The following is a 27,395-nucleotide window of genomic DNA, read 5'->3' as shown; positions in this document are numbered from 1 at the left end:
TCACAGATGGAGCCAATTATTGAAGGGGGAACGAGACCCTGAAATGCCATAGATTAACACATGGCAAAATCCCTTTCCTTAATCTTGCCCCTAAAGTGTCATATGCCTATTAGCCCAGGTAACTGTGTGCTGGAGAAGGGCAGTACTCAGACATTTCAATAACTGTTAGATGTAGTGTCTGAACTGACACTGATTCCTGGTAAACCAAAATACAATTGTGTTCCCCCTACTAGAAAAGGAATGTGTGGAGGCCAGGTGATAAGTGGAGTCTGGCCCAAATCTCTCTCACATTGTTCTAATGGGACCATACAACCACCCTGTGGCTATTCCCCCGGTCAAGTGTGTGTATGTGTGTTAGTTACTCAGGTGTGTATGACTCTATGCGACCACGTGGACTGTCCATGGGATTCACCAGACAAGAATACTGGAGTGGGTTGCCATTCTCTTCTCCAGGGGATCTTCCCGACCCAGGGATTGAACCCAGGTCTCCTGCATTGCAGGCAGACTCTTTACTGCCTGAGCCACCAGGGAAGCTCACAGTTAGGTTTAGATATATTCTATCCAACCAGTCCATTCTAAAGGAGATCAGCCCTAGGATTTCTTTGGAAGGAATGATGCTAAAGCTGAAACTCCAGGACTTTGGCCACCTCATGCGAAGAGTTGACTCATTGGAAAAGACTCTGATGCTGGGAGGGATTGGGGGCAAGAGGAGGAGGGGATGACAGAGGATGAGATGGCTGGATGGCATCACTGACTCGATGGACATGAGTCTGAGTGAACTCCGGGAGTTGGTGATGGACAGGGAGGCCTGGCGTGCTGCGATTCATGGGGTCGCAAAGAGTCAGACACGACTGAGCGGCTGATCTGATCTGATCTGATCTGATAGGTAGAAGAATGCTCTTCAGTCCTCTCCTCTAAAAATTAAAGTTATTATAATAGCAAAGACCAAGTGGAAGCTTCTGAAAAAGAGTAAACACTTTCATCCCTAATCCTGATAGACCACCAGAAAGAAGACTTCATCCTCAGAGAAACTGCCCATAATGTTACCATCAAAGACTTACACAGGCAATTATGTAGATGTAGGGGTGATAGTCTTCACTGTATCTCCATTCAATTCACCTGTCCTGTCTCTGCAAAAGCCATGTTGTTGTTAAGTCACTAATCGGACATGTGTCTGATTCTTTGAGACCCCATGGACTGCAGCACACCAGGCTTCCCTGTCCTCCACATGAATCATCAAAGATGATGGCCAACTCTCATAATCTTAATCAGGTGGTGTCCCAGTCTCAGCTGCAGTGCCAGATGTGGCATTTGATATGCACCTACAGATCTGATGAATACATTCTTCTTGAAACCCAAGGTGTTGGGAAGATAAAAAGCAGTTTGCTTTTACACACAGATAAAGGCATTTAATATTCACTGTTTTGCCATGGACTAGAATGGCAACACACTCCAGTACTCATGCCTGGAGAATTTGATGGACACAGAAGCCTGGCGGGCTACAGTCCATGGGATGGCAAAGAGTCAGACACAACTAAGCGACTTTCACTCATGTTAACTCTACTGTGTTCTACCTCAGAACCTTAACTGTCTTCACAGCTCGCACAATGGTGTCCTAAATCTCGGCTAATACATAGCTCAAATTGTTGCATCTTACACTTTGTACCACTAAGAAAGATGGACCACTTAGGATTATGCTTAGACCCATCTGGGCAACCTAGAAGCCTGCCAGTTTCAACTGGGAGCTGAAGCACCAAAGAGTTTTCTTCTCTTAAAAAAATCTCTGTAAATGTGACTTATGCCTTTTCTTCTGTCTCTTCTCTCTCTCTCATTCTCTCTCTTTCTCCCACATGGGCCAGAAACCCATGTTTTATTTGTTTTTACTGTTTTACTTTTTTTTTTAATTGTTTTACTTTATTTTTTAAAGAATAACTTTTTAAATTACTCGTCTATGCTGTTATATTTAATACTTCTTTTCATATATTTAATTTGCTTTTGTGTGTTATTTTATTTGCTACAAAGATTAAAGTCTAACTCATTTAATATGTATTTATTAGTGAAGGATGTTAATTTTTCTGAAAATCAGTTTGATGTCATCATTAGTTTGCATTATCATTCATTTCTTAATAGTCTGTGATTTCAGTTTTAACTTTCTCTCAAACTGAAAAGTTTAGAAGAGGTCCATGTGTTTTTGTTATTAATCTCTAACTAACTGAGCTTTATTTATTGATTTATTTATGTGCTATCATTTGTTGCTTAATATTTATAATTCAATTACATTTTGAAATGAAATATGGATTATGTAATTTTGTATTTTTAAAACATCCTTTAATATTCTTTGTAGCCCTAGAATGGATAACTTTAACACTATTCCATTGGATTTTAAACCATGTATATGCTCTCCTTATTGAATAAAATGAAATTGAATCAACTTTACAGCATTATTTATCCATCTTCTCTGTATCTTTACATTTTTTTAAAAATTGATTTCTGAGACAGGAGTGGTGTGAATTCTTTTCCATTGCTTCTATTTCTAATCACTTTTTCTTTATACATGATACATGTGTGTCCCTTCCTCTATTACTTATATTCCTCATATGTATTCCTTATAAATAAGCATAAATATTTATAATGCACTATAATTTTTATCTATAAAGATCATTATATTTTTCTGTGATATTTTTCACCTTGGATTCTATTTTGGCACATATGTTGCCATTCTTTTCATTAACATTTTCACCAATTATCAATCACTTATTTTACTTTTTATCATTTTATTTGCTTTTGCATATGTGTCTCATAAAGAGAATATAACTGAATTTGATGGATTTGTTTACCTAACACAAAAATCTTTAATTCATCAAATTTATCTTCTCTTCTGTCTTATATGCTACTCAACTAATCTATTAAGTTTTTATTTCATCATTTATGTTTTTAATTATTAAAGACTGACTTTTCTTTTTGTAGTAATCCATTTTTGTTCATTTGTAAGAACTGGTTACTCTCTCAAATATTTATGCAAAGATTATTTATACCTCTTTTCATGTTTTCTTTCACTTTCTATGCTAAATCTGTTTCTTGAGGAGTGAGGGCTTCTGTTAAGTTTACTGCTTCACTCTTAGGTCTCAATTCTCTGCAAAAGTTTGGTAATGTTTATACATCAGAAACTGAGTGCTCACTTAGCATAATATTGTAATTTGAGAGCATTTCCGTGGCATAGGTCAGAATCCCTCTTTCTTAAGAAGGCAGTCCAGATTCTGACTGCAGCAATCTTACCTCTAAAGAATGTGCAAGGAATGAGAAAATAGCTTGTGACAACCTAACATGGGAAACACAATTTCTAGTTTCATGTTTCTGTGTGAGCTATAGGTTCCTTACAGTACCACCTCCAGTTTTGAGGTCAACAAGCCTGACTGGCAATCTCATAGATAGAACTACTACTTTCAACTCCATCCCTTCCTGTGTACCTATTTCATTCTTTTCACTGACGACTTTTTCTGCTACATACCAGACACACTCGACAATTCCGGAATTTTCCTTTATTCTACTTGAAAAAGCAGACGAAGCTAGAACCTCTCATTTCCAATGTGATAACTTTAGGTTCTGATTTTTAGAAAGGTAGCTACCCATGCTACTCATGATTTGTAGCCAGGGAATCAGGCTGTACTGACAGGATGCTCTTAGAGTTATCATCACAGAGAAGGAACAGTACAGTGAGAGTAGGAAGAGGTTGTTACCAGAGAAACTCCTTAGAAATGGGGCAGGTGATGGCCAGAGGGAAAAAATAACAAGTACTTTGAACAGGATAGACATTTAGTGACTCAATGAAAGAGGAAAAGGACAGTAAAATTAGCAAAATAACAAAACTGTTATATAAACTAGAAGGAACTGTACTAAATAAGGTTTTGCATGGTTAAATAGCTATATAATGTGAACCTTAGAATGTATTACCATCTAACATGTATATGACTTTTGCAGCTCCAATGTCATAAAAATGATGCCTGCTTTCAATACAGGAAAAGTAGTATTTATGTGTATATTTATACATATAATTTATCCTCAACCTACTTCAGAAAGGTTTTGTATTGGCTTACCATGAAAGACAAGCATATAATCAGATTATTTAATAGCAGAAACAGAAAACATCATAGACTCTAGGGGAAAATAAACTGAATAGAAATGTTGGTTTTAGCTATCATGACTGAGCATTTATAAATATGGCTCTGGGTTTCTTGGCAGCAAGGCAAAAGTATTCAAAGTCTCAATAACAGAAGATGCTAGTTCATCAAGAGAAACAAAAAATTTTCCTAGGGAGGAATATTATCATATATTTACTCAAAAGATAATAAAACATATAAAAAGGCAACCTTGAAACAGATGCAGGAGCATTCTTTACATAACTACTTCCCTGTAAAGACAATAAGTTTAAAAATCTGAGTCTATGGAGAAATGTCTATTTAGTTCTTTGACTCATTTTTTGATTGGGTCATTTATTTTTCTGGTATTGAGCTGCATGAACTGTTTGTATATTTTGAGATTAATTATTTGTCAGTTGTTTTGTTTGCTATTATTTTCTCCCAGTCTGAAGGCTGTCTTTTCAGCTTGTTTATAGTTTCCTTCATTGTGCAAAGGCTTTTAAGTTTAATTAGGTCCCATTTGTTTATTTTTGCTTTTATTTCCATTACTCTGGTAGGTGGGTCATAGAGGATCTTGCTGTGATTTATGAGGTACCATCTCATGCCCATCAGAATAGCTGCTATCAAAAAGTCTACAAACAATAAATGCTGGAAAGGGTGTGGAGAAAAGGGAACCTTCTTACACTGTTGGTGGGAATGCAAACTAGTATAGACACTATGGAGAAGAGTGTGGAGATTCCTTAAAACCTGAAAACAGAATTGCCATATGACCCAGCAATCCCACTGCTAGGCATACACACGGAGGAAACCAGAATTGAAAGAGACACGTGTACCCCAGTGTTCATCACAGCACTGTTTACAATAGCCAGGACATGGAAGAAACCTTATCCATTCATCCATTGGCAGACGAACGGATAAGAAAGTTGTGATACACATACATAATGGGATATTACTCTGCTATTAAAAAGGACATATTTAAATCAGTTCTAATGAGGTGGACGAAACTGGAGCCTACTATACAGAGTGAAATAAGTCAGAAAGAAAAACACCAATACAGTATATTAATGCATATATGTGGAATTTAGAAAGGTAGTAATAATGAACCCCTACCATTTCTGTCCCTTATTGAGCCCATCTTTGCATGAAATGTTCCCTTGGTATCTCTGATTTTCTTGAAGAGATCTCTAGTCTTTCCCATTCCACTGTTTTCCTCTATTTCTTTGCATTGATTGCTGAGGGAGGCTTTCTTATCTCTCCTTGCTATTCTTTGGAACTCTTCATTCAAATGGGTATATCTTTCCTTTTCTCCTTTGCTTTTCACTTCCCTTCTTTTCACAGCTATTTGTAAGGCCTCCTCAGACAGCCATTTTGCTTTTTTGCATTTCTTTTTCTTGGGGATGATCTTGATTCCTGTCTCCTGTAAAATGTCATGAACCTCCGTCCATAGTTCATCAGGCACTCTGTCTATCAGATCTAGTCCCTTAAATGTATTTCTCACTTCCATTGTATAGTCATAAGGGATTTGATTTAGGTGACACCTGAATAGTCTAGTGGTTTTCCCTATTTTCTTCAATTTCAGTCTGAATTTGACAATAAGGAGTTCATGATCTGAGCCATAGTCAGCTCCCAGTCCTGTTTTTGCTGACCGTATAGAGCATCTCCAGTTTTGGCTGCAAAGAATATGATCAATCTGATTTCGGTTGAGCTATTTCAAATCCTAAAAGATGGTGTTGTGAAAGTGCTGCACTCAATATGCCAGCAAATTTGGAAAACTCAGCAGTGGCCATGGGACAGAAAAAGGTCAGTTTTCATTCCAATCCCAAAGAAAGGCAACGCCAAAGAATGCTCAAACCATTGCACAATTGTACTCATCTCACACGCTAGTAAAGTAATGCTCAAAATTCTCCAAGTCAGGCTTCAGCAATACGTGAACCATGAATTTCCAGATGTTCAAGCTGGTTTTAGAAAAGGCAGAGGAACCAGAGATCAAATTGCCAACATCCGCTGGATTATAGAAAAAGCAAAAGAGTTCCAGAAAAACATCTATTTCTGCTTTATTGACTATGCCAAAGCCTTTGACTGTGTGGATCACAATAAACTGTGGAAAATTCTGAAGGAGATGGGAATACCAGACCACTTGACCTGTCTCCAGAGAAACCTGTATGCAGGTCAGGAAGCAACAGTTAGAACTGGACATGGAAAAACAGACTGGTTCCAAGTAGGAAAAGGAGTACGTCAAGGCCGTATATTGTCACACTGCTTATTTAACTTCTATGCAGAGTACATCATGAGAAACGCTGGGCTGGAGGAAGCCCAAGCTGTAATCAAGATTGCTGGGAGAAATATCAACAGTCTCAGATACGCAGATGACACCACCCTTATGGCAGAAAGTGAAGAGGAACTAAAGAGCCTCTTGATGAAAGTTAAAGAGGAGAGTGAAAAAGTTGGCTTAAAGCTCAACATTCAGAAAACGAAGATCATGGCATCTGGTCCCACCACTTCATGGGAAATATATGGGGTAACAGTGGAAAGAGTGGCTGACTTTATTTTTCTGGGCTCCAAAATCACTGCAGATTGTGATTGCAGCCATGAAATTAAAAGACGCTCACTCCTTGGAAGGAAAGTTATGACCAATTTAGACAGCATATTAAAAAGCAGACACATTATTTTGTCAACAAAGGTCCCTATAGTCAAGGCTATGGTTTTTCCAGTGGTCATGTATGGATGTGAGAGTTGGACTATAAAGGAAGCTGAGCGCAGAAGAATTGATGCTTTTGAACTGTGGTGTTGGAGAAGACTCTTGAGAGTCCCTTGGACTGCAAGGGGATCCAACCAGTCCATCCTAAAGGAGATCAGTCCTGGGTGTTCATTGGAAGGACTGATGTTGAAGCTAAAACTCTAATACTTTGGCCACCAGATGTGAAGAGCTACTCATTTGAAAAGACCCTGATGCTGGGAAAGATTGAGGGCAGGAGGAGAAGGGGACGACAGAGGATGAGGTGGTTGGATGGCATCACCAACACAATGGACATGGGTTTTGGTGGACTCCAGGAGTTGGTGATGGACAGGGAGGCCTGGTGTGCTGCGGTTCATGAGGTCGCAAAGAGTCGGACATGACTGAGCGACTGAACTAACTGAATGATGACCCTACATGCAAGACAGCAAAAGAGACACAGATATAAACAACAGACTTTTGGACTCTATGGGGGAAGGCGAGTGTGGGATGATTTGAGAGAATAGCATTGAAACATGTATATTACCATATGAGAAATAGATCACCAGTCCAAGTTCGATGCATGAAACAGGGCACTCAAAGCCAGTGCACTGGGACAACCCAGAGGGATGGGATAGGGAGGTGGGAGAGGGGTTCAGGGTGCAGGCACACATGTATATCCGTGGCTGATTCATGTCAATGTATATGGCAAAAACCACCACAATATTGTAAAGTAATTAGCCTCCAATTAAAATAAATTAATTATTAAAAAAAAAATCAGAGTCTAACATTGAGGCCTTATTTAGGTAAGGCATATCTTTAGAAGGCTGAGATATATGGCTTTGGCATGTATTAATATATCCCCTTAGACCCAGTGTTACAGCCACCTCTGGCACATAGTTAATTTCCACTCATCTGTTTATACTTGTGTTACCTCTTTCTCAAAGTTTGCCTTAATTACCTTTTTGGCCCTCTGGCTGAATTAGGCATCCTACACAGTGCCGTTATTTACCTCCATCACAAATACATGCCTTTATCATTGTATGATATCATAATTTTCCTAGTAGGGTCATTGCTTATTGAGGGTAAGAACTGTGTTTTACTCATTTTTATATCCCAAGTGCCTGTGTTAGAAATTTTTAGTATTTGTTAAATAAATGAACTAGAAAAAAAATTAATGTTTATCTAACTTGAAATAACTTTATTGCTTATCCCACAAAACTGTAGGTAGGGAGCCCATTCTCTATGTACATCTCCGTCTAATTCGGCTCTCGATCATAATTCTGAAATCTTAGGTCAGACTAAATTTTTGACTTGTTACTTTGAGAAAAGCTACATAACTTGGATGTTAATGTTTGTGTTTCACAAGGACAATGGGACATGTCACCTCTGGGGAAACATCAAAGAGGCTAACATTTTTCTCAAGATGGAAGTTTGTATTTCTTCATAACAGCTATCACTCATTGACTGCTTACTAACTTCAGCTATTCCCTCATTGGTATCATTGAATCCTATGGTTTTAAAGGTCATCTGTATACTAATGACTCCCAAATTTTTATCTCCAGGCCCAATCCACTCCCCATAAGCATCGTTTATCTGTCCAGTTGTTCACACTAACCACCTTAAAGCCATCCTTGATTCCTTCTCTTTTCTGTTATACTTATTCTATTACCAAATTACCAAATAGCATGATGGTTGGACTGTAACATGGTAACAGCATTTTTAGTTTTGTAAGAAATTGCCAAACTACCTTCCAAAGGGACTCTACCATTTTTCATTGCTACCAGCAGCGAATGAGAGTTTCTGTTGGTCTACTTCATCAGCATTTGGTGTTGTCAGAATTCTGGAATCCTACTATGCTAACAGGTTGGATTGTTTTAATTTAAAAGGTTCATTGTTTTAATTTAAATTTCCCTGATGACATATAATGTGGAGAATTTTTCATAAGCTTATTTGCCACCTGTATAGCTTGTTGGTGAGGTATCTATCTGTTCAGGTCTTTTTTTTAATTGGGATGTTTATTTTTGTTATAGAGTTTGAATTCTTTGCATATTTTAGATAACAGTCCTTTATCAAATATTTCTCTTTCAAATATTTTCTCATTAATAAATACCTCTCCACGAGAAAATGAGAATACTAAATTTATTAGTTAGGGCACTTTGTTGGGAAGAAGGAAAAAGAGAACAAAGATAATTTCCTTTTAAGCTGATAATGTGATGGTTACACATATCACTTCTGCACACATCTCACTGGCCATAGCTTAGTTACATGGCAACATCTAATTGCAATGAGGACTAAGAAATATTATTTATGATTAACTCACCTATGTGTTCAGTTAAAATCTGGTGACATGGGGAAGAACCTAATGCTGAAAATAGGAAGAGAATGGATTTTAGAAGACACTTGTGAGACAACTTCACACCAGATAATATGTAAAAAATAAAGAAACAATTTTCACAAATTAAAGAAAAAAATTCTGGACTCTAAATTTCAGTCAGTTTTAATGAGGTATGGAAATATTGAAAGTTATTAGGAGAGACAATGTATAACACAATATTTCTCATATTTTTAACACCTTTTAAAGTATGATTCACTCTAGGTAAAGTGAAAAAGCAACAATTATGAGGTCTTTAGATACATCTATATTTCATTTTAATATTTTTTCTTTTATTTATTGGTTGCCTTATTTTTGTGGCAGCTTTTCACCTACAGTGATGTAAAGCTTCTTTTAAAGATAGATTTAACTAAAAGCAGAGAAAAATATCAAGTAAATTATAATATAGATATGAGATTTACATGACAAAAATTATTAAGGTGGTATACAAATGACTTAATCAATACCCCTTCAATAAAGTTAAAAATTTCATTCTGGCATCACTGACTCGATGGACATGAGTTTGAGCAAGCTCTGGGAGTTGGCATTAGACAGGGAAGCCTGTCGTGCTGCAGTCCATGGGGTTGCAAAGAGTCAGCATGAATGAGCAACTGAACTGTACTGTACTTGCTGATATTGCCAAATAAATTAAATATGGTGAAAAGCAAGTGAATTACAGTTTAGTATGTTTATAATTTCAAACTGTTCATATACCTCCATACTCTGAAGTTTTAATTTACTGCCATAATGAGGTACAGCACCTTATTGAGAATCATTAAGTAGTGGAAGAAACAATGAACATTTTTAGTGTTGAGTTCCTTTCCTGAAATTAACATTTACTGGTTCATGACACTGAATCTTAGTTTTGTCATCTATAAGATGGGATATCAATACCTGATCTAACCTTCCAGATTTAAGTAGGAAATGGTTAAGTCAAAATTAAGTATAAGTGGATCTGCAAATATAAAGGATCCATTCAGCAACAGTAACCATAATTCTAACCCCAATAATGCCATTTTAGTCAAAGTTTCTAACTGCAAATTAAAGCACTAATAACTAGTGAAAAGTCAATCAGTGAAGGACAAGGAAAAGAATAGCCGTGGAAACCCATGGTTAAAACAGTCAGAATCCTATTCACAAGAAGATCTTTCTTCTATACAAGCACTAATGGAAATTTTCACTGACTTCAAGTGCAAAATCAATCCAGACAATACAAAGACATATTATCCTAATAAGTGTCTCTTTAGGGAAGTAGTCTGGGGGATACAGTATTTTCAATTCTTTTATTACAGTTATGCTACTACTGCATATTTTATAATACAGCATTTTATAAATTATTATTCTAAATAATGACTATATTTATTACTATGCAAGCACACATATACATACACACAATCTTTTAGGTGTTCTCTCCATTATGAGAAATATGTTATTTTTTCTTTATTATAGAGAAGAGAAAATCCTCAGAATTCAAGGATCTTGTCTAGGATCATATATCTATAACAAGACAACATTTGAAATAACTACTGCATTTATAGATACTCAGTTTATGTTTTTTAGATAAATGAATGAATTAACAAATAAATAAGTTAAATATTGAAAAAACAGACATTTCAGCTCCCAAAGTGAATATCTCTTCTATGCTACATTTTGTTCTTTTATTTTCATTGAGTTGTATGCATGGTAGGTTGCTTCAGTCATGTCCAACTCTGTGCAACACTATGGACCATAGCCCAACAGGCTCCTTTGTGCATGGCATTCTCCAGGCAAGAATATTGGAGTAGGTTGCCATTTACTTCTCCAGGGGATCTTCCTGACCCAGGGATCAAACCCAGATCTCTTACATCTCCTGAATTGGCAGGCAGTTTCTTTACCACTATTGCCACCTGGGAAGCCCTTTCTTTGAATCACAATTCTATAAAACAGTAAAAGTGAGCAAAAAATAGAAGCTTATGTTATAATGGCATTTGCCAATGGCCTAGGATCTAATTAGATCAAATGTATAGTTTAAAAATTACTTTATAGTTTCTGGTTTGTGCTCCAAGTTGCCATCCACTGGAACACTGCCTACTGCAACTGCCAATATTCACATCCCATTTAACCCACTTATAGGATCAAAAACAGGATGTTCAAATTAAGCAACATGTATGATGTAAAAGCTGTTTTATGGATTACTTAAAAGTATTCATGACCATAAATGTTTCTACCCTTCGATCTGGGACTTTTTATTCATAGTTCTTCATTCTTAAGATCTCCAAGGTTTCTTCCAACAAGGAGACCCAAATCTACAATGATGAATAATGTGGGGGAGCTGTTTTTAATTCAGGCTTCTCACTGTGATGCAGCTTTCAGATCATGTACATAGAGTCCCTTGAACTGCAAGGAGATCAAACCAGTCAATTCTAAAGGAAATCAACCCTGACTATTCATTGGAAGGACCGATGCTGAAGCTAAAGCTCCAATACTTTGGTCACCTGATGTGAAAACCTGGCTTATTGGAAAAGACCCTCATGCTGGGAAAGATTGAGGGAGGAAGGAGAAAGGGGCAACAGAGGATGAGACGGTTGGATGGCATCACCAACTCAATGAACATGAGTTTGAACAAACTCCAGGAGATAATGAAGCACTGGCATGCAGCAATCCATGGGTCACAAAGAGTCAGACAAGACTTGGCTACTAAACAGCAACAACATAGAACTTGGCAGCCAGATAGATTCATTTCTCTAAGCAGAGGTAATATGTGGAAATAGCTCAGCACCAGCTCTGTTTACTCTGTCTCGACTCACCTAATTCGAGAGATTATTGGTATTGCCACTTGTCAAGTTGAAACTGTCAGAATGACATGGACGATTAGATGGAAATGACAATGAATTTATCCTAAATTTGAGTGATTTTTGGCATTCTTCAAATTTTATTTCTAGATCTTATATGTGTAGACCCTTTTAGATACATATTATTCTACTCAATTGACTCTCAAAGTAGTCAGAAGATTTTAATGTAAATATTCCTATTTCTTGCTCTATGATACCTAGTAGCTGGTCTCTGCTCACCTCCAGCTGCCATAGAGATGTAAATATACTTCAATGACTTTCTGGAAACTACTGATTTTGAAGCTGATTGGATGGTCAAATTACTTTTCATGTTAGGCAGTCCTATCAATGATCAACTCTTCTACCACCTTTTCCATTAAAACTGTAACTAAGAATTCGACCTTTTTTATTTGAATGTCAAATATCTATGGAAAACCAGTCTTAACAGAAAAAAAAATCTATAATTAAAATAATATTGAAAGAATGAAGTACCAAGGGAATGAGGTAAAATGAAGTCATATGGCAAGGAGGTGGCTGCCTTGTTTACTGTTCCCTGTAGCAGGAGTGCTATTCAATCTGTTATGATTCAAGGGCAGCTTTGAGAGTAGACTGGGCTTTTTAAACACAATTGGGTAAAAAAGATGATCATGGGCAACTAGGCAATGGCACTAAGACAATTGCACTTAATGAACCAACTATGAGCACTTGGAGTACAGATACTGTGCCTTTATTTTTCAATCACAGACAAATGAGTCCCCAAGTCAATAGTCACCCCATTCCACTTGCATTGCACAGAAAGTGTGAGATGCTTTAGCAATTTTATCCTGAGGAGATATCACGGAAAGTCAGCAATAGGGTTGGGGATTAAGAAGCTTCTTGCCATATCTGCAAACAAAGGATATTGTGGCCAAGCCACCCGGTGGCTTCCAATGGTACACCCTGAGGCCACTCAGGATCAGAAAGAAGAGGATACTGGCCTGGGATACTTAAGGTGCATATCAAAGGAATGATTTCAATGAGCCCAGACTTTGGCATCTTACCAAACATAGAGAAGCACTACATTCACTAATTTCAGATGTCTGATTATCTTTAATTAACAGTAATATTTTGATGTTCTGACCACCTGGTTTTTGTTGCAAAAACCTTTGTATTAATATATTCTGGCTCCTCCCTTACCTCTTTGAAGCAGTCCCTCAGTGATCTGAAGTTCTGAGAAAACTGACCAAATAAAGCATAGTTCTCAACTTTTAGGTTATGCTTTTTTTTTTTTTTTTTTTCAGTTGACAGAGTTTTTGCAAATTGCTATGTACTTTCTTGGAAGAAAGCAATAAGTAGTGGTTAAACCCTGTGCTCTTGACTTTACTATTGAGATTTGATTCCCACTTTTACCTAATTATGTATGACGCACTCCCAGTTGACTCCTGTTTGAAATGGGGATGCTGAAAATTTCCATCTCAGATGGTGGTTGTGCGGATTAAGTAGAATAAGGAACATAAAATGCATAATATACTAAATGCTGGCTTTCAGTTGAGTTCTTGGAAATAGTGGAGGCTTGCCTTGCAATCACAAGTCTTGCTTTCATGTCATAGAAAAACACTGTAGTTTGTTTACCTACAGTGCTACAGCTAAAACCAGGTTTCCTGGTCAAACCTCATTTATCTGACCACATAATTCTAATACGCACAAACTTTTCAAATATTTCTATTCCACGGAATGCCTTATTCCTATTTTACTCCTTATCAGCCATTCTCAAAATAATATATTTAAATGAAATCCATCTCTGACAGTGTCAGCAATTTTCTACATCCTACAAATGATTGGATGAACTACTCATGTCACTATGGACATGAGTTCCAACTTTTAAAATGTTTAGTGCTCATATGACATTCTTGCAGGTGATATTACCTCATCCTCACATCTTGTTTTTAACTTGTTAAATACTCTGCTTGCAGATTCAACCTCGCATAAGGATTTTTTTTCCTAGGAACTGATCTTCATGTATAAACTGCCATGAAGCAGTGTGCACTAGGTTCACAGAGGACAGTCCAAAACGGACTGACCGACCTTGAAAGCACAATTCTTGTTAATTAATCAGAGTTCATAGTCCCTGCTGTGATCTGCCTCATTCCTTTCGCCCAAGACAGATAGAAAAATCTGCTTATTTTTCATGGTTCTTTCACACATACAAACATAGCCGCATGGCCAACCCTAAATCTCATTAATCAAATGGTAATTTGTCACAAGTTATAGCTAATTCAATGAGCAAGCTGTTATTCCCCAGATGATCAGATCCACTCATTCTCTTTTTATTCAGAGTGCCTTAATATTCTGGTGCCTGGTATTTGAAGTTAATGAAGTTTTACTGTATGTGAGACATCTACATAAAGGGTGGTCAGTTTATATCAGAGCTCATTCTATGCAATGTGGTCTGCTATGAGGCTGTTTTTGATAAGATGAGTTTTATATTCCCAACCATATGTGTTCAGATGATCATGAGTATAGGATACTTGAGGCAAGCTGCAAATGTGTTTGACTTGTGAGGCCAAACTTCTAATACATCATGGTGGTCTACTCTTAAAAAAATATTATATATATATATATATATATATATATATAAAATATGCATGTATGAATTCAAATCTAGACCACATTTCTTTCTAAAATTTTTTAATGCAAAACAGAATTTGTCAAATATTAATAATTACAATACTAAGGCATATATATGGAATCGAGAAAGATGATACGAAGAATTTATTTGCAGGGCAGCAATGGAGAAACAAACATAGAGAACAGACTTATGGACATGGGGAGAGAGGAGGAGAGGGTGAGATGTATGGAGAGAGTCACATGGAAATCTACATTACCATATGTAAAATAAATACCCCATGGGAATTTGCTGTACGTCTCAGGGAACTCAAACAGGGGCTCTGCATCAACCTAGAGGGGTGGGATGGGGAGGTTCAAGTGGGAGATGACATTTCTGTTTGACAGAAAACAACAAAATTCTGTAAAGCAATTATCCTTCAATTATAAAATTAATAAATTTTTAAAAATAATAGAAAAATTGCAACACTAAACTGGAAACAGCAAAATACTGATATCAGACCTCACCGTTTCTAGAGTTCACTGAGCATTTCCCATACAAACACATCCACTAGTTCTGTTCCTAGTAATGTTTTCTCAGGCCCACCTGACTTCACACTCCTGGAAGTTTGGCTCTCTAGGTGAATGACCACACCATCGTGGTTTTCCTTCTGATACCAGACCACCTGAGCTGCCTCTTGAGAAATTTTTATGCAGGTCAGGAAGCAATAGTTAGAACTGGACATGGAACAACAGACTGGTTCCAAATAGGAAAAGGAGTTCGTCAAGGCTGTATATTGTCACCCTGTTTATTTAACTTATATGCAGAGTACATCATGAGAAACGCTGGACTGGAAGAAACACAAGCTGGAATCAAGATTTCCGGGAGAAATATCAATAACCTCAGATATGCAGATGACACCACCCTTATGGCAGAAAGTGAAGAGGAACTCAAAAGCCTCTTGATGAAAGTAAAAGTGTAGAGTGAAAAAGTTGGCTTAAAGCTCAACATTCAGAAAACGAAGATCATGGCATCTGGTCCCACCACTTCGTGGGAAATAGATGGGAAAACAGTGAAAACAGTGTCAGACTTTATTTTTCTGGGCTCCAAAATCACTGCAGATGGTGACTGCAGCCATGAAATTAAAAGACACTTACTCCTTGGAAGGAAAGTTATGACCAACCTAGATAGCATATTCAAAAGCAGAGACTTTACTTTGCCAACAAAAGTTCGTCTAGTCAAGGCTATGGTTTTTCCTGTGGTCATGTATGGATGTGAGAGTTGGACTGTGAAGAAGGCTGAGCGCCGAAGAATTGATGCTTTTGAACTGTGGTGTTGGAGACGACTCTTGAGAGTCCCTTGGACTGTGAGGAGATCCAATCAGTCCATTCTGAAGGAGATCAGCCCTGGGATTTCTTTGGAAGGAATGATGCTAAAGCTGAAACTCCAGTACTTTGGCCACCTCATGCAAAGAGTTGACTCATTGGAAAAGACTCTGATGCTGGGAGGGATTGGGGGCAGGAGGAGAAGGGGACGACAGAGGATGAGATGGCTGGATGGCATCACTGACTCGATGGACCTGAGTCTGAGTGAACTCAGGGAGATGGTGATGGACAGGGAGCCCTGGCGTGCTGCGATTCATGGGGTGGCAAAGAGTCGGACACAACTGAGCGACTGATCTGATCTGATCTGATCTGATTCACATAGTTCTTTGGTGTATTTTTGTCACCTCTTCTTAAACTCTTCTGCATCTGTTATCCTTGTGCCCTTCATCATGCTCATCCTTGCATCAAATGTTCCCTTGGTATCTCCAATTTTCTTGAAGAGGTCTCTAGTCTTTCCCATTCTATTGTTTTCTTCTGTTTCTTTGCATTGTTCACTTAAGAAGGCTTTCTTCTCTCTCCTTGCTATTCTTTGGAACTATGCATTCAGTTGGGTATATTTTTCCCTCTCTCCCTTGCCTTTCACTTCTTTTCTCAGCTATTTGCGAATCCTCTTCAGACAACACTTTGCCTTCTTGCATTTCTTTTTCTTTGGGATGGTTTTGGTCACTGCCTCCTGTGCAATGTTACATACCTCCATCCATAGTTCTTCAGGCACTTTGTCTACCAGATCTAATCCCTTGAATCTATCCATCAACTCTACTCTGTGTGTGAGCTAATTCTAAATGCTTTCATTCATGTGTTCTAGAAATTCATTTTCAGCTCTCTTCTTTTCTCCATCAACACATTTTCCCTTGGGTATTTTGCTTACTTTTATTACTTCGATTCTTAACTAAAAAACAGGCTTATACACAATTATCAATAACAAAATAAACTCATTTTACTACACATAGTAAGAATAAAGTTCAAAGGAGAAAGAGGCTGTGTCCCATGGTGGAATTCACAAAGGTGGAATTCACATTGTGAATATGCCCCTTTGCCCCTTTGCTGAGTACTGAGAATTGGGAAGGAGTTCCTATACCTGGTCACAAAGAAGGAGGGTATTATAAACATAGAAAGGGTGGAGTATATGCAAAGATAAGGAGAAGAAAACATTAAGAAAGATAAAAGAAACTCAAGAACACTTTAAAGTAAAAAATTAGTGTTATCAAACAGGAGGAAATAACATCAGAAAACTTAATTAGGGTTAGATTCATATGAGTTGTGAATACCAAATTGAGAACATGAGACAATAAAAACACATACCACTAAAATCATGATATTATATTGATTTTTTGAGCTGTTCTCATGCATTTCTTCTTGATTTAATCAGACAGTTGTTTCTGATATTGTTCTTGCATAAGATGATGGCTATTTTTTTAAGTGAACAAATTAAAACCAATTATTAATTCAACAAGAGAAGTGCTATCACTTTTAATCTCCTTAATTACACAGTTCAGTTATGTTCAGTCACTCAGCCATGTCTGACTCTTTGCGACCCCGTGGACTGCAGCACGCCAGGCCTCCCTGTCCATCACCAACTCCTGGAGTTTACTCAAACTCATCTCCATTGAGTTGGTGATGCCATCGAACCATCTCATCCTCTGTCATCCCCTTCTCCTCCCGCCTTCAATCTTTCCCAGCATCAGGGTCTTTTCAAATGAGTCGGTTCTTTGCATCAGGTGGCTAAAGAATTGTAGTTTCAGCCTTCAGCATCAGTCCTTCCAATGAAAATTCAAGACTGATTTTCTTTAGGATGGACTGGTTGGATCTCCTAGCCGTCCAAGGGATTCTCAAGAGTCTTCTCCAACACCACAGTTCAAAAGCAACAATTCTTCAGCACTCAGCTTTCTTTATAGTCCAACTGTCATATCCGTATGTGACTACTGGGAAAACCATAGCTTTGACTAGATAGACCTTTGTTGGCAAAGTAATGTCTCTGCTTTTGAATATGCTGTCTAGGTTGGTCATAACTTTTCTTCCAAGAAATAAGCATCTTTTAATTTCATGGCTGCAGTCTCCATCTGTGGTGATTTTGGAGTCCCCAAAAATAAAGTCTGCCACTGTTTCCATTGTTTCCCCATCTATTTGCCATGAAGTGATGGGACCAGAGGCCATGATCTTCATTTTCTGAATGTTGAGCTTTAAGCCAGCTTTTTCATTCTCCTCTTTCACTTTCATCAAGAGGTTCTTTAGAGGAGGAGCCAAGATGGCGGAGGAGTAGGACGGGGAGAACACTTTCTCCCCCACAAATTCATCAAAAGAGCATCCAAACGTCGAGTAAATTCCACAAAACAACTTCTGAATGCTGGCAGAGGACATCAGGCACCCAGAAAAGCAGCCCAACTCTTCAAAAGGAGGTAGGAAAAAATATAAAAGACAAAAAAAGAGACAAAAGAGGGAGGGACGGAGTTCTGTCCTGGGAAGGGAGTCTTAAAAAGAGAGAAGTTTCCAAACACCAGGAAACCTTCTCACTGCCGAATCTGTGCAGAGCTTTGGAAGCACAGAGGGCAACATAAAAGGGAGGAAAAAAATAAATAAATAAATAAACAATTAAAAATCGCAGATTGTGAGCCCTACCGTAACTCCCCCAGCGGAGAAGCAGCGCAGATGCCTGCACACAGCATTAGCAAGCCGGGGCTGGGCAGGGAAGTGTGGCGCAGGCTGTGTCCCTTAGAGTAAGAATCGGGCCGAATGTCCTGAGCGCTATCTGAGCGAAATAATTTGGGCTAGCAAACCAGACTGTGGGATATCTACCACGTGAAAAGCCAGCCCTAACCTAAGATACCGCCAGGCCCGCGCACAGAACAAAGGACTGAACAGAGATAGCCGGCTGCAGACCTTCCCCCTCCGGGGACAGGCAGCCAGAGCCGGAAGGGGGCAATCGCAGCCTCAGAGAGACACTATCTATAAAACTGTAAGCAGGCTTCTTTGCTAACTAAAACTTCTTGGGGGTCTGGACGGTCAACATCTGCCTGAGAAGGTGCACCGGTTTTACACCCAGATAGCCGAGTGGCGGGGAGGCGATAAGTCGCAGCATTGGCGCCCGCCAAACACCTCATCACCTGAGCTGCTCGGATCTGGGAAGAGCACAAAATGCAGGCCCAACCAAGTCTGCGCCTCTGAGGACTACCCGAGTGCCTGAACCTGAGCGGCTTGGACCTGGGAGCTCAGCCCAGGGCCGGCCTCTGATTGTTCCCGGCGGAACAACCTAGAGCCCGAGCAGTGTGGGCAGGGAGGCTACACGCGCCGTGAGCGGGGGCAGACCCAGTGTGGCTGAGGCACTGCGAGCGCACGCCAGTGTTATCTGTTTGCAGCATCCCTCCCTCCCTCCCCACAGAGCGGCTGAACAAGTGAGCCTAAATAAAAAAAAAAAAATAGTGTCCTCAACCGTCCCCTTTGTGTCAGGGCGGGAACCAAACACTGAAGAGACCAGAAAACAGAAGAAGCTGTAACAGAGGGAAACGCCTTGGAAGCTACAGGCCATAGATTAAAACCCTGTGGTTACTACGGATTACATAGGAAGGGGCCTGTAGATCTTGAGAAGTATAAGTCAGACTAAGGAACGAGCCAAAAATGAACTGAACCCACAAGACTCACAACAAAACCAGAGAAAGACCTAGATATATTTTTACTATTTTTACGATCAATCTTTCTTTCTTTTTTTTTAATTTTTTTTAAATTTTAAGTCCTCTATTGTCCTTTAATTTTCACTTTTATAACTATTACTTTGAAAAAAAAAAAAAAAAAAAACCCAATTTTTCTTTTCTTCTTCAGCGAACTTCATATATATATTTTATAATTTTTTGACCGTTTTTTTTTTCTTTTTCTTCTTTTCTTTAACAATATATTTTTGAAATTCCAAACTCTACTCTAGATTTTTAATTTTAGCCTTTTGGTATATGTTATCAATTTTGTACCTATAGTTTTTTTCATAATTTCTGTGACTTTTTTTCCTCTGTTTCTTTCTCTTCTTCTTTTATATAACATCATATATCTGCAATTCCAAACTCTACTCAAGAATTTTAACATATGCTTTTTGGTATTTGATATCAATTTTGTACCTGTATTTTCTTTATAATTTTTGCGACATTGTATTTGTTGGTTTGTTTGTTTTCTCTCTTTATTTTTCTTCTTCTTCTTTTTTTTTAACATTGTATTTTTGAAATTCCAAACTCTACTCTAGATTTTTAATTTTAGCCTATTGGTATATGTTATCAATTTTGTACCTATAGTTTTTTTTATAATTTCTGTGACTTTTTTTTTCTTTTTTTCCCCTCTGTTTCTTTCTCTTCTTCTTTTATATAACATAATATATCTGCAATTCCAAACTCTACTCAAGATTTTTAATTTATGCTTTTTGGTATTTGATATCAATTTTGTACCTGTATTTTCTTTATAATTTTTGCGACATTGTTTTTGTTGGTTTGTTTGTTTTCTCTCTTTATTTTTCTTCTTCTTTTTTTTTTTAATGTTGTATTTTTGAAATTGCGAACTCTACTCTAGATTTTTAATTTTTGCTTATTGGTATTAGTTATCAATTTTGTACCTGTAGTTTCCTTATAATTTTCGCGACCTTGTTTGTTTTTCTTTGTTCGTTTTTTCTCTCTTTCTTTTCCTTCTTCTTTTCATTAACATCGCATTTTTGAAATTCCAAACTCTACTCTAGATTTTTAATCTTTGCTTTTATGTATTTGTTACCAATTTTGTACCTTTAAGAACCCAATCTTCAGGACCCATTTTTCACTAGGGTACGAGATTACTGGTTTGACTGCTCTCTCTCCCTTTGGCCTCTCCATTTTCTCCACCAGGTCGCCTGTATCTCCTCCCTAACCCCTCTCTACTCTACCCAACTCTGAATTTCTGTGTGTTCCAGACGGTGGAGTACACTTAGGGAACTGATTACTGGCTGGATCTGTCTCCCTCCTTTTCATTTCCCCCTTTTATCCTTCTGGCCACCTCTGTCTCCTGCCTCCTTCTTCTCTTCTCTGTATAACTCTGTGAACATCTCTGAGCAGTCCAGTTGTGGAGTGCACATAAGGAAGTGACTACTGGCTAGCCCACTCTCTCCACTATTGATTCCACCTCATCTCATTTGGGTCACCTCTAACTCCCTCCTCCCTCTTCTCTTCTCCATGTAATGCTGTGAACCTCTCTGAGTGATCCTCACAGTAGAGAAACTTTTCATCTTTAACATAGATGTTTTATCAATGGTGCTGTATAGAAGGAGAAGTTTTGAAACTACTGTAAAAATAAGACCGATAACTGGAAGTAGGAGGCTTAAGTCCAAACCCTGACTCCAGGGAACTCCTGACTCCAAGGAACATTAATTGACAGGAGCTCATCAAATGCCTCCATACCGACACTGAAATCAAGCACCACACAAGAGCCAACAAGTTCCAGGGCAAGACATACCAAGCAAATTCTCCAGCAACAAAGGAACACAGCCTTGAGCTTCAAGATACAGGCTGCCCAAAGTCACCCCAAAACTATAGACATCTCATAACTCATTACTGGACATTTCATTACACTCCAGAGAGAAGAAATACAGCTCCATCCACCAGAACATCGACACAAGCTTCCCTAACCAGGAAACCTTGACAAGCCACCTGTACAAACCCACACACAGCGAGGAAACGCCACAATAAAGAGAACTCCACAAACTGCCAGAATACAGAAAGGACACCCCAAACTCAGCAATTTAAACAAGATGAAGAGACAGAGGAATAGCCAGCAGATAAAGAAACAGGATAAATGCCCACCAAACCAAACCAAAGAGGAAGAGATAGGGAATCTACCTGATAAAGAATTCCAAATAATGATAGTGAAATTGATCCAAAATCTTAAAATTAAAATGGAATCACAGATAAATAGCCTGGAGGCAAGGATTGAGAAGATGCAAGAAAGGTTTAACAAGGACCTAGAAGAAATAAAAAAGAGTCAATATATAATGAATAATGCAATAAGTGAAATTAAAAACACTCTGGAGGCAACAAATAGTAGAATAACAGAGGCAGAAGATAGGATTAGTGAATTAGAAGATAGAATGGTAGAAATAAATGAATCAGAGAGGATAAAAGAAAAACGAATTAAAAGAAATGAGGACAATCTCAGAGACCTCCAGGACAATATTAAACGCTACAACATTCGAATCATAGGGGTCCCAGAAGAAGAAGACAAAAAGAAAGACCATGAGAAAATACTTGAGGAGATAATAGTTGAAAACTTCCCTAAAATGGGGAAGGAAATAATCACCCAAGTCCAAGAAACCCAGAGAGTCCCAAACAGGATAAACCCAAGGCGAAACACCCCAAGACACATAGTAATCAAATTAACAAAGATCAAACACAAAGAACAAATATTAAAAGCAGCAAGGGAAAAACAACAAATAACACACAAGGGAATTCCCATAAGGATAACAGCTGATCTTTCAATAGAAACTCTTCAAGCCAGGAGGGAATGGCAAGACATACTTAAAATGATGAAAGAAAATAACCTACAGCCCAGATTATTGTACCCAGCAAGGATCTCATTCAAGTATGAAGGAGAAATCAAAAGCTTTTCAGACAAGCAAAAGCCGAGAGAATTCTGCACCACCAAACCAGTTCTCCAACAAATACTAAAGGATATTCTCTAGACAGGAAACACAAAAATGGTGTATAAATTCGAACCCAAAACAATAAAGTAAATGGCAACGGGCTCATACTTATAAATAATTACCTTAAACGTAAATGGGTTGAATGCCCCAACCAAAAGACAAAGACTGGCTGAATGGATACAAAAACAAGACCCCTACATATGTTGTCTACAAGAGACCCACCTCAAAACAGGGGACACATACAGACTGAAAGTGAAGGGCTGGAAAAAGATTTTCCATGCAAATAGGGACCAAAAGAAAGCAGGAGTAGCAGTACTCATATCAGATAAAATAGACTTTTAAACAAAGGCTGTGAAAAGAGACAAAGATGGTCACTACATAATGATCAAAGGATCAATCCAAGAAGAAGATGTAACAATTATAAATATATATGCACCCAACACGGGAGCACCGCAGTATGTAAGACAAATGCTAACAAGTATGAAAGAAGAAATTAACAGTAACACAATAATAGTGGGAGACTTTAATACCCCACTCACACCTATGGATAGATCAACTAAACAGAAAATTAACAAGGAAACACAAACTTTAAATGATACAATAGACCAGTTAGACCTAATTGATATCTATAGGACATTTCATCCCAAAACAATGAATTTCACCTTCTTCTCAAGCGCACATGGAACCTTCTCCAGGATAGATCACATCCTGGGCCATAAAGCTAGCCTTGGTAAATTCAAAAAACTAGAAATCATTCCAAGCATCTTTTCTGACCACAATGCAGTAAGATTAGATCTCAATTACAGGAGAAAAACTATTAAAAAATCCAACATATGGAGGCTGAACAACACGCTGCTGAATAACCAACAAATCACAGAAGAAATCAAAAAAGAAATCAAAATGTGCATAGAAACGAATGAAAATGAAAACACAACAACCCAAAACCTGTGGGACACGGTAAAAGCAGTCCTAAGGGGAGAGTTCATAGCAATACAGGCACACCTCAAGAAACAAGAAAAAAGCCAAATAAATAACCTAACTCTACACCTAAAGCAACTAGAAAAGGAAGAAATGAAGAACCCCAGGGTTAGCAGAAGGAAAGAAATCTTAAAAATTAGAGCAGAAATAAATGCAAAAGAAACAAAAGAGACCATAGCAAAAATCAACAAAACCAAAAGCTGGTTCTTTGAAAGGATAAATAAAATTGACAAACCATTAGACAGACTCATCAAGAAACAAAGGGAGAAAAATCAAATCAATAAAATTAGAAATGAAAATGGAGAGATCACAACAGACAACACAGAAATACAAAGGATCATAAGAGACTACTATCAACAATTATATGCCAATAAAATGGACAATGAGGAGGAAATGGACAAATTCTTAGAAAAGTACAACTTTCCAAAACTTGACCAGGAAGAAATAGAAAATCTTAACAGACCCATCACAAGCACGGAAATTGAAACTGTAATCAGAAATCTTCCAGCAAACAAAAGCCCAGGTCCAGACGGCTTCACAGCTGAATTCTACCAAAAATTTAGAGAAGAGCTAACACCTATCCTGCTCAAACTCTTCCAGAAAATTGCAGAGGATGGTAAACTTCCAAACTCATTCTATGAGGCCACCATCACCCTAATACCAAAACCTGACAAAGATCCCACAAAAAAAGAAAACTACAGGCCAATATCACTGATGAACATAGATGCACAAATCCTTAACAAAATTCTAGCAATCAGAATCCAACAACACATTAAAAAGATCATACACCATGACCAAGTGGGCTTTATCCCAGGGATGCAAGGATTCTTCAATATCCGCAAATCAATCAATGTAATACACCACATTAACAAATTGAAAAATAAAAACCATATGATTATCTCCGTAGATGCAGAGAAAGCCTTTGACAAAATTCAACATCCATTTATGATCAAAACTCTCCAGAAAGCAGGAATAGAAGGAACATACCTCAACATAATAAAAGCTATATATGACAAACCCACAGCAAACATTATCCTCAATGGTGAAAAATTGAAAGCATTTCCTCTAAAGTCAGGAACAAGACAAGGGTGCCCACTTTCACCATTACTATTCAACATAGTTTTGGAAGTTTTGGCCACAGCAATCAGAACAGAAAAAGAAATAAAAGGAATCCAAATTGGAAAAGAAGAAGTAAAGCTCTCACTGTTTGCAGATGACATGATCCTCTACATAGAAAACCCTAAAGACTCCACCGGAAAATTACTAGAACTAATCAATGACTATAGTAAAGTTGCAGGATATAAAATCAACACACAGAAATCTCTTGCATTCCTATACACTAATAATGAGAAAACAGAAAGAGAAATTAAGGAAACAATTCCATTCACCATTGCAACGGAAAGAATAAAATATTTAGGAATATATCTACCTAAAGAAACTAAAGACCTATATATAGAAAACTATAAAACACTGGTGAAAGAAATCAAAGAGGACACTAACAGATGGAGAAATATACCATGTTCATGGATTGGAAGAATCAATATAGTGAAAATGAGTATACTACCCAAAGCAATCTATAGATTCAATGCAATCCCTATCAAGCTACCAACAGCATTCTTCACAGAGCTAGAACAAATAATTTCACAATTTGTATGGAAATACAAAAAACCTCGAATAGCCAAAGCGATCTTGAGAAAGAAGAATGGAACTGGAGGAATCAACCTGCCTGACTTCAGGCTCTACTACAAAGCCACAGTTATCAAGACAGTATGGTACTGGCACAAAGACAGAAATATAGATCAATGGAACAAAATAGAAAGCCCGGAGATAAATCCACGCACATATGGACACCTTATCTTTGACAAAGGAGGCAAGAATATACAATGGATTAAAGACAATCTCTTTAACAAGTGGTGCTGGGAAATCTGGTCAACCACTTGTAAAAGAATGAAACGAGAACACTTTCTAACACCATACACAAAAATAAACTCAAAATGGATTAAAGATCTAAACGTAAGACCAGAAACTATAAAACTCCTAGAGAAGAACATAGGCAAAACACTCTCTGACATACATCACAGCAGGATCCTCTATGACCCACCTCCCAGAATATTGGAAATAAAAGCAAAAATAAACAAATGGGACCTAATTAACCTTAAAAGCTTCTGCACATCAAAGGAAACTATTAGCAAGGTGAAAAGACAGCCTTCAGAATGGGAGAAGATAATAGCAAATGAAGCAACTGACAAACAACTAATCTCGAGAATGTACAAGCAACTCCTACAGCTCAACTCCAGAAAAATAAATGACCCAATCAAAAAATGGGCCAAAGAACTAAATAGACATTTCTCCAAAGAAGACATACAGATGGCTAACAAACACATGAAAAGATGCTCAACATCACTCATTATCAGAGAAATGCAAATCAAAACCACTATGAGGTACCATTTCACACCAGTCAGAATGGCTGCGATCCAAAAGTCTACAGGTAATAAATGCTGGCGAGGGTGTGGAGAAAAGGGAACCCTCTTACACTGTTGGTGGGAATGCAAACTAGTACAGCCACTATGGAGAACAGTGTGGAGATTCCTTAAAAAACTGGAAATAGAACTGCCTTATGATCCAGCAATCCCACTGCTGAGCATACACACTGAGGAAACCAGAAGGGAAAGAGACACGTGTACCCCAATGTTCATCGCAGCACTGTTTATAATAGCCAGGACATGGAAGCAACCTAGATGTCCATCAGCAGATGAATGGATAAGAAAGCAGTGGTACATATACACAATGGAGTATTACTCAGCCATTAAAAAGAATACATTTGAATCAGTTCTAATGAGGTGGATGAAACTGGAGCCTATTATACAGAGTGAAGTAAGCCAGAAAGAAAAACACCAATACAGCATACTAACGCATATATATGGAATTTAGAAAGATGGTAACAATAACCCTGTGTATGAGACAGCAAAAGAGACACTGATGTATAGAACAGTCTTATGGACTCTGTGAGAGAGGGAGAGAGTGGGAAGATTTGGGAGAATGGCATTGAAACATGCAAAATATCATGTATGAAACGAGTTGCCAGTCCAGGTTCGATGCACAATACTGGATGCTTGGGGCTGGTGCACTGGGACGACCCAGAGGGATGGAATGGGGAGGGAGGAGGGAGGAGGGTTCAGGATGGGGAACACATGTATACCTGTGGCGAATTCATTTTGATATTTGGCAAAACTAATACAGTTATGTAAATTTTAAAAATAAAATAAAATTAAAAAAAAAAAAAAGAGGTTCTTTAGTTCCTCTTCACTTTCTGCCATAAGGGTCATGTCATCTGCATATCTGAGGTTGTTGATATTTCTCCCAGCAGTCTTGGTTTCAGCTTGTGCTTCATCCAGCCTGGCATTTCTCATGATGTACTCTGCATATAAGCTAAATAAGCAGGGTGACAATACACAACCTTGATGTACTCCTTTTCCTAATTTGGAACCAGTCTGTTGTCCCATGTCCAGTTCTGACTGTTGCTTCCTGACCTGCATATAGGTTTCTCAGAAGGCAGGACAGGGTCTGGTATTCCCATCTCTTTCAGAATTTACCACAGTTTATTGTGATCAACACAATCAAAAGCTTTGGCATAGTCAATAAAGCAGAAATAGATGTTTTTCTGGAACTCTCTTGCTTTTTTGATGATGCAATGGATGTTGACAATTTAATCTCTGGTTCCTCTGCCTTTTCTAAATCCAGCTTGAACATCTGGAAGTTCATGGTTCACATATTGTTGAAG

The sequence above is a fragment of the Bubalus bubalis genome, chromosome 15, assembly GCF_019923935.1.
Source record: "Bubalus bubalis isolate 160015118507 breed Murrah chromosome 15, NDDB_SH_1, whole genome shotgun sequence".
Taxonomy (NCBI): domain Eukaryota; kingdom Metazoa; phylum Chordata; class Mammalia; order Artiodactyla; family Bovidae; genus Bubalus; species Bubalus bubalis.
This window is presented reverse-complemented; position numbering follows the sequence as displayed.